Source organism: Schistocerca americana, chromosome 2, assembly GCF_021461395.2.
Source record: "Schistocerca americana isolate TAMUIC-IGC-003095 chromosome 2, iqSchAmer2.1, whole genome shotgun sequence".
In the NCBI taxonomy this organism is placed as follows: Eukaryota; Metazoa; Arthropoda; class Insecta; order Orthoptera; family Acrididae; genus Schistocerca; species Schistocerca americana.
Genome location: NC_060120.1, coordinates 579,261,253 through 579,278,723, shown reverse-complemented (window position 1 = coordinate 579,278,723; position 17,471 = coordinate 579,261,253).

Sequence of the window (17,471 nt, the reverse complement as noted above, 5' to 3'; positions counted from 1 at the left end):
CAACAGCTGCACATCTGTTTGCCCGGACACATCTCTACAGCCGTCGTTCGCCCCTGCCATTATGGCCCGTGATGTACCACAGTTACCTCGGCGAAGATTTTAGATAGCACCAGGTTGGTATGCATGGTACACTTTATCCAAAGTGGCACGCGACCGTTTTACATACTTAGCCGTTTCAGAAATGCGTACATCATCGGCTCGAACGCCAATAATCGTACCGTTTTGGAGGTCAGATGAATTTCATTAAGGCAACGACTGCACTGTTTCCCGCGTTCCCCCAACCCCACACCACCACCATCCTCGACACGCTTAATATGCCCTTCACCGCCATCTGTGAGTGATCATTGCACGTTGATGCCGAACGTAAGTGGTGGCCACATTCACGTGACCAGGTCATGTGTATCTAAGGCTTTTTACTGTTAAATTTCGGATAGCTATTTCAGTTTACTTAAATTCTATCTGCGTGTAACAGCAAAGCCAATAATTGCAGTGTTATAGATTAGTTTAATGAGACAGAGTATTACATACATTTCATGGGTCGCTTTGTTGGAAAACTTGAGTAAAATTTGTTTGCATAAAATCATTTTCTTAAAGTCTCAAGAGTAAATTATATGGTCAAATGACAACTCTTCACTTTAAATATTCTTTGAAAAGTCTTAAAGTATGGAAAGGAAGTCGATAAGTATCTTAACAGTTTCATTCTGATTCTTCAGAGCAAGTTTTAACTTTATTAAAACACATCCTAAGTAACTCTTTCAACTTGACTAAACAGCTTTACTTTTCAGATTCGTTATATCAGAACGTGGTGATTGAAAATAGCAAATAGCAGAGTTGAATTCCAGGAGAGAGTTCTCAAGGTGTGTTTGGTTACAGTTCCTGTTCCAGCTGTGAATCCAGTCGCTATGTTCAACGGAAAACATAAATTATCGAAGCAATACAGAACGGCGCAATAGTTTGTCTGCTAAATACCTAAGAAGAACTTTGATAGCCAAAGTAAAATTCGTTCAAGTAAACACGCGGTCAAAAATTAATCAGAGAGTACAGAATAATTTAACATAGTATTCAAACCGTTAATATAGTTGTTTCGATTCGCGACCAGACTGTGGTAAATATGGAAATAAAGAGAACACTATATCTGAGAATAGGAAAGAGGGCGATAAGATTGTTATGTAATAGTTGAATCGACATTTATCCGACTTACACGATTTTCGACCATCAACTCGACACTCGTGGGTGTACGCTTCACCAATCATGTCTAAATAATTTAGTTCAGTTCCACTAATTCACTGTACGTTTGTCATGAATGAATGCCAGCAGCAATCGGGAATGTCAGGAAGCCGACAAAATGAGGTCGCAGGAAAAATTGGCCCGTCTAACTTCGTGCTCTGTAACGATTAAGACCGTCCTAAGTCACAGGGTGCGCTGCCCTCTTGCTACAATGCGCCTGTAAACAATTCTTTTCATCTGGGGTGGTGCAGTGTTTCTCCCTACCCTTGGAGCCTGAGGCACGCCGTGCTGCGGCGCCATACCGCCCGGACGAGTAAAGTTCGGCAGCCCAACTGGTCCCGAGCTGAAGCGAGGTGCAGTAGTCTGGCGCCTGGCCTGTCCACCCGCTCCAAAACCTGTCCAGCCGGATCTCTGCCTCTGCCTGTGTGTCATCTCGTGGGGACTCGGCTCTAGCCGGTGGACTCACTGTTTTCCATACTGCAAGCTCGCTTTTTCTTTGGACATCGCTGGACACACTATTCAAAGACGTTAAATGAGTATGGAAACTTTATCTTCTACATCTATATTTATTTCAGTACTCTGCAATTCACAACTACTGGTTAAGTGCCAGGCAGATGGTCCCTCGAACCACCTTTAGACTATTCCTCTCCCGATTCACTCTCGAACAGCGCGCAGTAGAAGTGAACACTTAAATCATACCGTGCGAGCTCTGATTTCTCTTATTTTATTCTCATGACGATTTCTCCCTAAGTAGGTGAGCGCCAGCAAAATATTTTCGCATTCGGAGGAGAAAGCTGGTGACTGAAATTTCACTAGAAGAACGTGACACAACGAAAATCGCTTTTGTTTTAATGACTGCCACGCCAATTCCTGTATCATATCTGTGGTACTCCCTCTCCTATTTCGCGATAATACAAAGCGAGCTGCCCTTCACTGAACTTTTTCAATGTCCTACCTCCGTACTATCTGACGCGAATCCCACACTGAAGAAAAAGTCGGGAAAGCGTAGTGCATGTAGTCGCTTTAGTAGACTATTTTCTAAGCGTTCTGTCAGTAAATTGCAGTCTTTGGTTTGCTTTCCGCTCAGCGTTATCTGTGTGACCGTTTCAACTTAAATTAGGTGTATTTGTAATCCATAAGCATTTAGTTGAATTCACAGCCTTTCGATTTGTGTGATTTATCATGTAACCAAAATTTAGAGGATTCATTTCAGTTCTCATTTAGATGAGTTCATGCTTTTCATTATTTAAAAGTCAGTTTCCACTTTTTACACCACACGGATGTCTAACTTATTTTGCCGTTCGTTTCGATCACCTGGTAAGTTGTAAATGACGGCACCATCTGCAAACTGTCTAAGAGGGCTGCTGAGATAGTCTCCTAAATCGTTTGTGTGGATCACGAACAGCAGAGAACCTATAAACGAGACAGATATCGATGACGTCAATGATAATTTTTCATTGTTGTGTACTTGCATAACGATGTATGAAGGGTAGTCATGAAATTTTACACCTCAAAAAATGGAGCTGTGAGCACGAGACTTAGTGATGTTGTTGGTCTTTCTCCGAGTATTCACCCCCGTCAATGAGACGCATTCTTCCTAACGACAGATGACTCGAAGAGGACCTTGGTTGTAGAAGCCTACATACCGACTGTTCAGGAACCCATCCATCATGAAAATCACTTAGTAGTAGTTCTGGACATGTCTGCCACGCTACAGTTTGGTCATCCGAGAGAAGAGAAGAAGGCACTGGGTGCCACGCAGGAGAATACGGCGCGTTGAGTCAAAATGTGGCAGCCAAAAGCAGCACGTGTGAATGTGGCCTGTGCAGAATGAGTTGAGACGTCCTCGTACAGCTAAATCACTCCTTTCGATAGCTTTCCGCCTAGGCTTACTATAATTTTTTGTCTAACACTGGATGTTTTTTAAAATTATTTAAAAGTATTAACAGTTTACTGAAACATTAAACTTTATTTATTCATTTGTGTTTTACACTCGGCAGTAGTACAGCAAACCATCTTTTTTCAAGTTTGTATTTTTTCACACACTGCAAAAGATACGGAGTCAAACTTTGAGCAATTTCACCTGACACTTCATCGAAATCTGAAAGTTTAACTTGACTTCCCTTCTCCAGACTGAAATCTCTTGCAACAATCGGAACAAGATTTATTTCACATCCGTTTCAGCAAACTATCGTTACTTTCCAAAGAACGCAACACGTTATCAAATACAAATGACGAAATAACGTTAACAATAAATGTTTCGCTTTCGGTTCTGTTGGGCCACGTGACTTTCTAACCAGTTTAGAGGTTCAGTCTCATGTCTTCAAACTGAGTTCTTGTTCAGCTGTGTGGAATAAAAATGTATTAATGTAGCTTCTTTAGTAGCACTCTAGATCACTGTAATTTCCATCTTTGGCTTAAAAAAAAAGTCTTATGTTTGGTGAAGCAGTAGCAGTAATAGCTCTCGTATATTTAGCTGTTGTCACGTGGCCTTTAAAATCACTTTCCTTCACGTGCAACAGAAAACTCTCTAGTACATAGTGCGCAAAAAACACGTTCATTGTTACTGCCATCGCACAGTTTCAACGTGTTGCAGCGTAACGCTAAACACTCACTTTCTTTTGCCCATTTCTAAACCATTAGACGAGAAACGAATAGAGATAAAATGTTCAGGTACATGTAGACGAGTTATTTTACACACGAAAACAACATAAACACACTGTCCCTGGTGTGCTGTCAAATGACTAAGTGAAAAGTTGTGGCGGAACCGGTAACCACGTCTCCCCATCTACGTCACCGCTTGCATCAAGGTCGGCTGACCGAGGCACGACCGTTAAGAAATGTTTAAAACTGCGATTTCGAACATGTAGGTCTAAAATTAAAAAAAAAAAAGAAAGAAATTCTCGGCAGTCTCAGGCCACGGATAATTTCGCAACCCCGGACATTAGCCTCCGCACAGTACTAAAAAACCAAAACCCTCCGGGCTATCCTGGACGTATGGGAACCATATTCCTGCCATGCTTCGTTCTGACAGTATCCCATAAACCCGACAGAAGATTTCGGCTATATGCTCCTCTGACGGTTTGCCCCTTAGAAGTGAAATCTCTTACTACCATAACATGGCAGTCGCTCAGTCTAATCTTGCCCGATGATGCATGTGTCTTCGCATTTTTCGGCGGTGGTCAATCCACAAGTTTCCACTGCTAACTATGCCTCATTGTTTAAAGGTCATAGTGATACACCCGACACCTATCCACGGTGGTTAGTTGGCTAAATGAGTTATCTACATTGTGCTGATACAGCTGAAACATCTCTGCTTTCGCCTCGGTGCGACGGGTTTCTTGTATGGGTGTGAGCAGTTGTGGAATCCACCGGGTGGAGACATCTGTCGTGCGCAAGACGTTTTAAAACTGTTTATGGCAGATTTTTACATCTTGCACTACGGCCTCGATTGTGACATACCGATCATAATAGCGCACTAGGGCCAGCAGTTCTCTTGCGACTTCCGATTTTTAACAGAGAGATGGTCTGTCACTTGAGCCTTCATCATTGTTTGCCCACAATGGAAGCATCTGCGGCATCTAATCCGTGTCTCATATGATGATGAACTGTTGCCATACACTTTCTGCAAATTGGTATAGGTTGTAGCAGCGTTGCTTCCTTTCAAATGCAGAAAACGAAATATTGCACGACACTACACTTTATCAAGGCGCCATTTTTTTTCTCTTCTAATGGGGTGCTGAAGTGGAGTGAAGATTTTATTACGTACTAAATCTGCATGTATGTACTGGAAAACAAACAAAAAATTATTTACGGAATATCTTTTCGAGCTGATGATTAAATATTTTTTACTACTCCACGTAGGAAGATTGTCACCGTTATGATAAGATTATAGATTATATGATTTTTTTTTTTTGACCTGGGAAACTACCAGTCTTTGTCGTGAACAGCGGAAATTCATCCGGGATGGTTGGAGTGTTGTAACGATCTGTTTCTTCATTTTAAAGTTAAAAATTTGGCTTCGTTGAACTACTGCGTACTTCTCTAAAAGCAAGGAAGTGCAAAGTAAAACTCTAATAAAAACATAGTTGCTGGAAAGGCATAAGTTCTCATATCCCAGTTACAGTCTCTGTTCTTTCATTTCTAATTAATAAATTACACACTATTAATAGATTACGAGCAAATAAAATCTGTTCTTTATTGTTATACTACACCCAATGTACAATATGACACGATTTTGCGTTACGTTCAATTTTCTAAAAGTGTTATACAATGTGTAATTTATGTACTACATTTATACATTTAACTCATTGTGTGCAGTATTTTTCATCTATATAATTTTGCCTAATCTGCACAGAATAAGTGCTCAAAAGTAGAAAAGTCCGGAAACAACGTCGTTTCAGCACATTTCGTTCACAATTGTAGAGTGGTGAACACGTATAGTGAGAATCTCTGAAATCAGCAAGTCGCGGGAATACGAATTTCCGATTCGTGGCGTGCTGTCGGCGGCAGCCATGTGAGTGGAACTCGGACAGTGGAGCAGCTATGAAGGGCACGGCGCGTCCTGTCCTTCTTTGGCAAAGACGCTTCACTCGCCGCCATCGCCCCACACCGAGCCAAGAATGGCGCTTGCATCACGGAACGGGGCGGCGTAATCGTTTTGATCGGACCTTTCCCTTTTAAGCGAATGAATGGCAGGAAACGGATACGAGATCTGTGGCAGCAGATATAAATACGAGTTCCGATAAGGCGATCCATGGGGTGTCATTTGTTTTTAGCTCTACACAAGCCGCGGAATGGATCTTCCGTTCTCAGAAGCATAAAAAAATAATTGAGAACTCCCACCTCCCCTTTCTCCACTACCTGCCTCAACTGTAGTAAGTCAGTTGTCCGTATACCTTAATGTCAGTGGGTGTCCCACTTCTGACCATTAACTTTTCAACATCCTTCTGTCTCATCACATTTTAATTGTTGACAGCCCCTTCCTTACTGGTTTTTCCATTGATTCAGATTTCCAAAAAATTCTGTGCTCTACACATCGATGCTTGCACACTTCTTCCTAAACTTGAGACCACTGTTATAACTTCGTGTTTGAAGAGAAAATATTCTTTGTCTTTATTGTTTTGTCATGCCTGTTCTGGTTCAAAATGGCTGTGAGCACTATGGGACTTAACTTCTGAGGTCATCAGTCCCCTATAACTTAGAACTACTTAAACCTAACTAACCTAAGGACATCACACACATCCATGCTCTAGGCAGGATTCGAACCTGCGACCGGAGCGGTCGCGCGGTTCCAGACAGTAGCGCCTACAACCACCCGGTCACAGCGGCCGGCATGCCCTTTCTGCTTTGCCATGTTTGATATACAGGTGTAATGGGTATAAGTGCAGATCTTTTTGTATGTGGTATCTTAATATGTACACGCACATCAGTGTGTTGGTTCTTTTTTCTCTGCGTCTAAGAAACTTTGCACAAACACGTTACATAACTTACTACTTGATGTTTTCTGTTTGTTCGTAGCTGGACCACTAAGTGGAATACGCCTGCCAGAATATACTAAAGGTTGCTGAGGGAAAAATAAGCATTAATGGCTAGCTTTTGCCGCACATACTTACCTTACAAGTTCTAAACAGCCTAAAAACATACTACTCAATATAACTATAACCCTTAATCTTCAAATGAAGTAAATAATGATGAAACGTTGTTCAGTACAGTTCTCAGTCACCAAAAAAACAACTGCGCTTATAACTATTATTCCCTATATTTTGCTTTTCATAAATTAGTATTTGTCCTCTTTTCTATGCCAGAAAGTATCGAGCCAAACTTCTATTACTGGTATCTTGTTAGTAGTGTGTTTGCCGTTCGTTGATGATTAGTGTATCCTTAGCCTCAATTCCGTGGTAGATAGTGAGTTCCCTCCTTTTACCACTTCCTTCATGTTTTTGTTAACTAAATGTAGAAAGACAGCTTCTTCAAACTTTAACGTTGCTGTCGTGAATTTTTTCTACTGTTATTCAGTTTCTGTACATTCATGGCCAATCCAACGCTTACACAACCGCTTTATTGATTTCCACGTGGTTATTGCAGCTTCTGTAAATGATTTTAATTTGATTACTGCAGCCTCTGTAAATTACCACCGGCCCTCGTAAACCTTCCCCCGAAATCCGGAAGTTTCATCAACTTGTGGGACACATAAAGAAATAAACAGAAACATAAAAATCAGCGAATGTAAAAATTGTTTCCAGTCTAAAAGGAATGTTAAGACTGAAGTATCTCATACAGTACTAAAGCAAATAAAATGCAGGTCACCAACGATGTTTCGAATACAATAAAATCGGCACATGTGAGGCAAAAAAAAGTTATCTGCAAATCACGCTTCTGCTATATCATTTATTCACGTCCCTGCTGTTAAAATATATGCGATAGTAATCGCTTTACTAGCGGTCAGTCAGTCTACGAAAAAAATATAAACGTATACAATAACATCAGCTGTTACTTATGGACTGATGTGTCATAACTGGTGGTGCTAAGACAAGAAGCTCGAATTCCGGCTCTGCTGAAAGACTTCTTTATCTGTGTAGTCCTACCGGTTTTACTATTCTGTATTATTGAGCTGGTGCGTAAGTACCTAGCATGTTTCCATTACTGTAATAAACACAACAAGTACCCATAACAGAGACTTTAGTCATCAACAATATAATCTGCCAATTCTGGGGTAACTTTTCGATTCCGCGACTGTAGAAATCACGTCGTTTTGAGGCGAAGAACACACAGAGCAATGTTCAGAGCGCATTTTTATCCGGATAGGAAGTTCCTTGAATGGTGTTCGATAGAGAGCGATAAAGGCGAAAATGTGTGGGCGCAATACGAGGTGAATACGGTGGGCTCAGAACGATTACTAAAATCCCGTATATTGTTTCCTGTCAACCCAGCAGTATGCGACGGGTGTTATCATAGAGTAGTAATGTACAGTCTTCCTGGTCGTAGTTCTTAGATTGCGTATGCAAGACGTTTCAGTCGTTGAAAATAAACATCAGCAGTGATGGTTGCACCTGGGAGAAGCAATTCGTAGTACATCACAGAGTTTCTACTCCACCAGATGCGTAACATTTTCTTTTGTAGATGTGCACAGGTCTTTAACTGGGGAACCGTTCCTTACGTTGGCATAAAGACACAATTTCTCGTCATCAGTAACGATAGAGGATAGGAATGATCAGTGCTGTTCACCAGCCAACTGACCACAAGCAAGCAAAGATATACATGTGACCATCCACTGAATTTTGTGATTTTGGCTTAGAGCAAGCGCTACCCACACACGCGATTTTTGAATCTTTCCCGCTGCGTGAAAACGTGGCACGAACGTGGAATGTTCACAGCTCATCACATCTGCCAGTTCTCGACTACACTGACGTGGATCATTGTGGATTAATGCGTCTGAACGATCTTCATCAAACGCTGAAAGTCTTAATGTAGAGTCACTAACGTCAAAACGATCCTCCATAAAAAGAGAAAACCATATTCTTGTCGTGCTGAGTCCAATGGCGTTACCTCCATACACGGCGCTTATAGAAGGACATGTCACAAATGTTCTCACTTTTCCACTTGGCACTCCATATTCTAGAGTCGACAGGTCCACTCAGTATCTCCAAATGACAATACGGCAACAGTGAACTACAAATGAATCATGTCAGTCGATAAGTAAACCTATAGCAACCGTAATAGCAACATGTGAAGCAAAAACTCTATGAATTTAAGCACCAATATAGTACGTACAAGCGAAGCAAAAGATCACATAGGTAAAAAGACAATGCCTAAAAGAAATCCTTGGACAACCCAATAGATACTGAATTTAATTGATGACTAGAGAAAATATAAAAATACACCAAATAAGCAGCTAAAAGGGAGTACAGGCGCCTAAAAATTACATTGACAGAAAGTGCAAAATGGCTTAGCAGGAACGGATAGAAGATAATGTAAACTTGTAGAAGCATGTATGAGTGGGAGGAAAGACAGATGCTGCTTACAGGAAAATTAAAGGGATCTTTGAAAGAAAGAGGTTTAACTGTTTGAATATCAAGAGCTCAGATGGGAAACCAGCACTTAGCAAAACAAAGAACGAGACGGCACATAGTTTATTTGAGCCGCAAGTTAAATAAAAGAAAGGATCGATTGATAGAACGAATTTTGAGAATCAAGAAGTTGTCGGTTCCGTAATAGATGGAAGTATGGAGTGTGGCGCTCTTAAAAAAAAATCTGCATCAGAGTTTGGAGGGCAGAGAGGAGCAACATACAGATCCCAGTGATCCGCGTTAAATTCAGAATTTTACTGCGATGGCCTGTTGATTGCGGACAGTGGTCCATCTTCGGATGGGGGCGATAAGTTAAGCTGTTCGTCTGATTCGATCCAGGAACGATATCACATGCGTCGACACCAGTTTTCACCGACTCCCTTCTCTCTTGATTATCAGCACTACATGCAATAGCAAAAATTTCAAACAAAGGATCGTACATGAGAAACCTCGTTCGAAAGACTAAACCTACAAAATACAGTATGTTCAGTTCGCTAAGATACATTGTAACTAAAATGATAACTGTTCGTTCCCTTGACTTAGTCAATGGACCTTTTACTGACTACGAGGTAAACTGAAGCACTCTGAACCAGAAGTTAATAAGATACTATTTCAAAATTTTACTGGAGAGTTAATTAAATTTTTGAAAAGTAGTTTGAAATACTAAATTACCAATGCAAATGAATAAAATGTATTTAATTAGTCAGGTTGGAAGGAATATGTCTCACCGTTTTGAAATGTATAGCCATGCGTGACAGTTGTGATTTAACAGTTATCGACTTAAAACGGATGAAAAATTAAGTCGTTGACTTAATGTTTGGATTTTTTCATGATAGCATATTAAAAGATGTTACTACAGCTACTTTATACGATTTTCTTTTCACCATTCCAATCCCTACTACGGGTTTTTCCAGTACTGGTATACATTAACGTAATTGGATAAATTATATTAATTTTATTTTCATCAAAATAATATCATTCCGTATCTAATACATCACAGTCCACATCACTTCCGTACATCATTGTGTCATAAAATGAGGTACCTTCTGGCAGAGTAAAATGTTCCAGCAGTGAGCGGTCATCATCATATTATGCCGTTTTAATCTTCCGATACCTGTGTGGAGTATTTCGCGCATTATGAGATGCGCGTTGTAATGATTGTCAACGCTCTTCAGTATTGACTGGCATGACGACATTGTCTGACGAACATTAGGTACACATCCTCTTCTGAAACAGACGCCCCGGACCCCAAAAAATTCAGGAACATTTCTTACCAGAGCTTTGTCACAGGAATCTTTGAAATCAAAAGCTTCAACAACTTGAGTTCCATCACAATCCACGTTATCAGTGAGCGGTCGTTTGACACAACAGCAGTGGGATTCTTATGCAGTGAATCTCTGCTCAGTTTGACCCATGTGCAAAGGGCTAAGACTTTATTTATTCCTCGTTTTTCCTACTCAATACTACCAAACATTCTGCAAATGGGCATGGGAGAATGTGCTGGGATGGTGTAGCTCACATAAATTTTCTAAAACCTTACCTCGGAGAGATGCAACCAGAATACAAATCCTCGTCTGTTTTTACATTTTCATGCGTAGTTGTCGATGAAAACGTATAAATCTCTGACACACTGATCGGGTGCATTTGCAAGGTACCATCTTTGACATCAGTCGCCGAAGAGGCGTCAAATCGAAAGACTTCCACCCGGCGAACGGTCTACCCGACGGGAAGCCCTAGTCACATGAAATTTACATCTCTGACTCCTAATAACTTCATTTGGCAATTTTCCTCAAATAGTAAAGGGGACTTTGTGCAGAGAACATATATACAGTTGCATCATTGGAAGCCAAGTTACATACTCCTAAAATATGCCGCCATACTTGTTTTTTATAGTATTGTTTCCCAACGTTTGTCACCGGAAGAGGATACTTTTTTTGACAATCAGAACAAATTCTCTGTATTGTTGTACGTTTCACAGATGTTTCCTTCACTGTCCTCAAAAATGTGGAGAAATATTCAGCTTTCTTACAGTGCAATTTTTTTTCCCATCATGACATCAGCCTTAATTTGGTCACTAGGTGCTATATTGCACTGTGCATCCACTTCAGTACAATCGCGACAAACATCTCCTCTTTTCAGCTAGTGAAATTTCAAAAAATGATTCCTGTATGTAATTGACGCACAGCTAGTTGAGCAGATAAATACTTCACAGTTGTACTTTTGGAGCGACATTAATGACTCTCCTGAGTGGGAATATTGGCAACAAAATCACCTGTCTTCTGGTGAACGTAATCAGGTTTCTTATGTCCAGGCGCATGCTTTCCTCTTCCATTCTTCGGCGAATGATTCAAATTGCTTACTTTCCGATCCAACCTACCTCGCTGTGTATCACGAAGAGCATGAAATCCCTGCATCTATACTTTAACTTGGCCACTATCATATCTGACGTAATAGTGATACATAATTTCCTCTGTTTGGCATCCAGCTTGCGAAGACGACGAGTCTGAACTTATGAAGTAGGATTATTTTCATTAAGGTGGCTCTAGATTATAATGTGTCATTCTCTGCCTCAAACCAGAATAATTATAATACTGAATAATTATATCTAAAAGCGTAAAGGACTTGTAATTTACATAGTATTGTGGGTTGATTATGTCAGTTGGACAATATGACCCCAATTATTATTATTATTATTATTATTATTATTATTAGCGAATTTACACATTGGGGAATGATAAACAGGTGATTTTCAATCTTTCTTAAGGTTCTCCTTATTTCCTCAATATTTCTTCATTTTCTACCCGAAGGTATTCTTTGTTTCTTCGGTCCAGTTTTGTCGGTATGCTTTTCGTCCCGTCTCTGGAGCAAACTTCCACTTGTTAGTTTTGCCTCTGAATGTATTCCTTTCTGATGTGTTTTTTAAGTAACTTCCGCTTTTCTAAAATCCTTCTTGCCTTCAGTTACCAGAGTATAGATGCTTTAAGTGATGCCACATAGTCCAATAGGCTTTTAGGTACTCTGTTTCCAGTTAATCTGTCTAGGTGTCCATAGCACTTCATTCGTCTCATTCTGACGTCATTTCCGACTTTTGATACTTTTTTCTGTTGTTTCGACGGTCTGCAATCTGCATCCACCTTGTGTACGTCGTGGTCCCAGAATTTTTTCTCTCTACTTTCTTCATTTCTTGTAAATCTAGTTTTCGGTTCAATGAGAGTGTTCAGCTTGCAAATGTGACAGTCGGTTTGATTACTGTGTTGTAGTGCCTGATTTCAGTGCCTTTTGACAGGCATTTTTTGTTATACAGATTCTGGACAAGTCCGGAGATTTCTGGGTTTTCTGCAATCTGTTTTTGTGCTATTTTTTCAACGCCTTTTGGTTCAATGGTTTCACCGATATACTTAAAGTATTCGACTCTGTTGATTTGGTAAAATCGACAGAGTCAAACACTTTAAGTATATCGGTGAAACTATTTTAAGTTTCGGAATAGCTAACTTGGAACTGATGAATTCAGTCATCTCAAAGGAGATTTGCAGATCAACCTTCTCTGCACGATCTTTGAGGGTCTCGATTTGTTTTACTGGTTTCACTTCACTGTCAGAATCTCTAAGTGATCCACAAACGCTAAATACGGGACGTTCAATTTTCCTTGAACTTTTCCTACTTCGATTGACTTCCAAAAGTTTTGTTTCCTTAGTTCCATTTCTCACTCTCTCCTTACTTTGTCTAAAACTGTGTTGAATAATAGTGTCTATATCCCATCTCCTTGTTTTACTCCTGTTTTTCCTAAGAATGGTTCCGAAATTTCATGTATGAATTTAATTTTTGATTTGGTTTCTGTCAGTGTATGTTTGATCAGTTTTCGGGTTTTGGTGTCTAGTCTGCATTCTTCTACAATACTGCGTACAGACTGTCTGTCTATAGAATCGTATGCTTTTTAAAAAAATCAACAAATGTGTAGATTATTGGTTTCGACCAGACTGCTTTAAGTTTTAGGTCGAAAGCCTGTTTGGTAATTTGAAATTGTATGTACTAGTTGTTTTTGTGTCCTCTTTAGGAGATATGCGGCTAAAATGTTGTAAGTGACCGGGAAAAGCGAAATGCCTGTGTAGTTATTTGCATCTGATCTCTCCCCCTTTTTGTGCAGTGGATGAATTAGTGCACATTTCCAATCCTCTGGAATATTTTCTGCCTGTCAAATTTCTTGGATGATTTGAGTGATCCCTTTCAAGGAATTTGGACCAAGGTTCTTCAGTATCTCAGCTACAATTCCATCTTCTCCCGTTGACATGTTATTTTTGAGCTTTTTAGTGTGATTATAAATTTCTTCTTGGATTGGCGGTAGTCAAGTTTCATTCGTGTGTTCTGGTCTTAATCTGCGAAATCTCGTACTTGGTTGTAAGCAATTTAGAAGTTGTGAGAAATATTTGGCTAATTGTTGCCCATTTTCTTTGTCAGTTAGTGTCAATTTTACATTTTGTTTCCTGAAACAGAGGTTTCGTGCTTTGTATCCTTTGATTCGATTTGCAAACGTTTTGTAAAAGTCATGTGTTTTGTGGTTCTTAAAGTTGTCTTCAACTGAGTTTAACTGCTCATGAAGATATTTTCTTTTATTTTGTCTGTCTATTTTGGATGTTTGTTTTCTGACTTTGAAAAATTTCTGTTGTGTCGTTTCTGATTTATCACAATTGTAGTTTAAGATGGCTCGTTGCCTCTCTTGTATTTGCTTTATCACAATCTGAATTCCAACTGGGTATTTGGATGTTTTCTTTGATGCGATCAGTTCTCTTGCTTTCCATATAGTTTCCGTTTGGAAATCTCTCCAGTTGTTAGGTTGATTTTCCAATATTTCTGTAATTTTTGAATATTGGATTTCTTTCAAATCAAACTTGGAAATTGGCGGTGTTTTCTTTCGGTATTTCCTTTTTTGTGTGAATTTAATTTTGATGCTGGTAACATAATGGTCAGAATGTATATTTGACCCTCTACGGACTTGAACGTCGTGTATTTCTTTTTTGTAAATCATAGGACATCGCAACTTGAAATTCACCTGGCTGAAGGAGTGGGGATCGCCATATTTTTTACTTCTTAGGGTTCTTTCGAAGCGGTGTTGACATGATTTTTAGATTGTTTTGTTGTCACAACTCGATGAACCTGATGCCATTCTTGTTCGTGAATTTGTGTGCAAGGTAGTTGTCGACTGTTTTTTTTATATTTCCTCTCTTTGCCAATTTGAGGGCTGGAATCACCGAGAAGAATTTTTACGTCCCCCTTCGGAAATTTGGACACTGCAATTTCAAGATTTTCGCAAATTTTTTCTGTCATCTCAGGTTCTTTTTTGTTGTCAATGATCGTAGTTGCGTGAACATTAATAACTGTATGTGTTTTGTTGGTGTGCTTAGTTCACTTGGTCATTAATCTGTTGTTGATTTCATTTAGATCTATAACAGAGTCAAGAATGTCCTTATTCACAGTAAAGGCCATGCCAAATAATGCAGCTCCTTTGCATATTTTCTTGTCTGCTTTGCTTTTAAAGATGCGGTAGTTGTTGTAGTCTCTTGTTTCCAAATCGGTGAATCTAGTCTCTTGAAGTGCAAGGATTTGAACTGTCTGTCTGTTGAGTTCTGCAGTAAGATTCTGCAATTTCCTAATTTGGATCAGTGTTTGGATGTTAAAAGTGCCAATAAAGACTTTCACTGTCGTACGAGCCCTAGCTCCCCAGAATCCCCTAGCGTGGTTGTCGCCACAGGGCGAGTGGATTGACCACCTGGGGTAATTTTAATATTAGTTTTTCGAATCATTCTCTTTGTAATTAGGTTACAGTTAATGCTGGTTGGGTAGAGCGAAGAACTGCTAGTTCCTGGAGCTCAGTGTTCAGCTGCACCACACATGGTGAACACACCCTGGCCAGCGTACCGATGGTTACCACATAGACGTATCTGTACATTTAAATATGCTTTACGCTCTTCCAGCGGTTCCACCGTTCCGAAGATCTACATCTACATCTACATTTATACTCCGCAAGCCACCCAGCGGTGTGTGGTGGAGGGCACTTTACGTGCCACTGTCATTACCTCCCTTTCCTGTTCCAGTCGCGTATGGTTCGCGGGAAGAACGACTGTCTGAAAGCCTCCGTGCGCGCTCTAATCTCTCTAATTTTACATTCATGATCTCCTCGGGAGGTATAAGTAGGGGGAAGCAATATATTCGATACCTCATCCAGAAACGCACCCTCTCGAAACCTGGCGAGCAATCTACACAGCGATGCAGAGCGCCTCTCTTGCAGAGTCTGCCACTTGAGTTTATTAAACATCTCCGTAACGCTATCACGGTTACCAAATAACCCTGTGACGAAACGCGCCGCTCTTCTTTGGATCTTCTCTGTCTCCACCGTCAAACCGATCTGGTACGGATCCCACACTGATGAGCAATACTCAAGTATAGGTCGAACGAGTGTTTTGTAAGCCACCTCCTTTGTTGATGGACTACATTTTCTAAGCACTCTCCCAATGAATCTCAACCTGGTACCCGCCTTACCAACAATTAATTTTATATGATCATTCCACTTCAAATCGTTCCGCACGCATACTCCCAGATATTTTACAGAAGTAACTGCTACCAGTGTTTGTTCCGCTATCATATAATCATACAATAAAGGATCCTTCTTTCTATGTATTCGCAATACATTACATTTGTCTATGTTAAGGGACAGTTACCACTCCCTGCACCAAGTGCCTATCCGCTGCAGATCTTCCTGCATTTCGCTACAATTTTCTAATGCTGCAACTTCTCTGTATACTACAGCATCATCCGCGAAAAGCCGCATGGAACTTCCGACACTATCTACTAGGTCATTTATATATATTGTGAAAAGCAATGGTCCCATAACACTCCCCTGTGGCACGCCAGAGGTTACTTTAACGTCTGTAGACGTCTCTCCATTGATAACGACATGCTGTGTTCTGTTTGCTAAAAACTCTTCAATCCAGCCTCACAGCTGGTCTGATATTCCGTAGGCTCTTACTTTGTTTATCAGGAGACAGTGCGGAACTGTATCGAACGCCTTCCGGAAGTCAAGAAAAATAGCATCTACCTGGGAGCCTGTATCTAATATTTTCTGGGTCTCATGAACAAATAAAGCGAGTTGGGTCTCACACGATCGCTGTTTCCGGAATCCATGTTGATTCCTACATAGTAGATTCTGGGTTTCCAAAAACGACATGATACTCGAGCAAAAAACATGTTCTAAAATTCTACAACAGATCGACGTCAGAGATATAGGTCTATAGTTTTGCGCATCTGCTCGACGACCCTTCTTGAAGACTGGGACTACCTGTGCTCTTTTCCAATCATTTGGAACCCTCCGTTCCTCTAGAGACTTGCGGTACAGGGCTGTTAGAAGGGGGGCAAGTTCTTTCGCGTACTCTGTGTAGAATCGAATTGGTATCCCGTCAGGTCCAGTGGACTTTCCTCTATTGAGTGATTCCAGTTGCTTTTCTATTCCTTGGACACTTATTTCGATGTCAGCCATTTTTTCGTTTGTGCGAGGATTTAGAGAAGGAACTGCAGTGCGGTCTTCCTCTGTGAAACAGCTTTGGAAAAAGGTGTTTAGTATTTCAGCTTTACGCCTGTCATCCTCTGTTTCAATGCCATCATCATCCCGGAGTGTCTGGATATGCTGTTTCCAGCCACTTACTGATTTAACGTAAGACCAGAACTTCCTAGAATTTTCTGTCAAGTCGGTACATAGAATTTTACTTTCGAATTCACTGAACGCTTCACGCATAGCCCTCCTTACGCTAACTTTGACAACGTTTAGCTTCTGTTTGTCTGAGAGGTTTTGGCTGCGTTTAAACTTGGAGTGAAGCTCTCTTTGCTTTCGCAGTAGTTTCCTAACTTTGTTGTTGTACCACGGTGGGTTTTTCCCATCCCTCACAGTTTTACTCGGCACGTACCTGTCTAAAACGCATTTTACGATTGCCTTGAACTTTTTCCATAAACACTCAACATTGTCAGTGTCGGAACAGAAATTTTCGTTTTGATCTGTTAGGTAGTCTGAAATCTGCCTTCTATTACTCTTGCTAAACAGATAAACCTTCCTCCCTTTTTTTATATTCCTATTAACTTCCATATTCAGGGATGCTGCAACGGCCTTATGATCACTGATTCCCTGTTCTG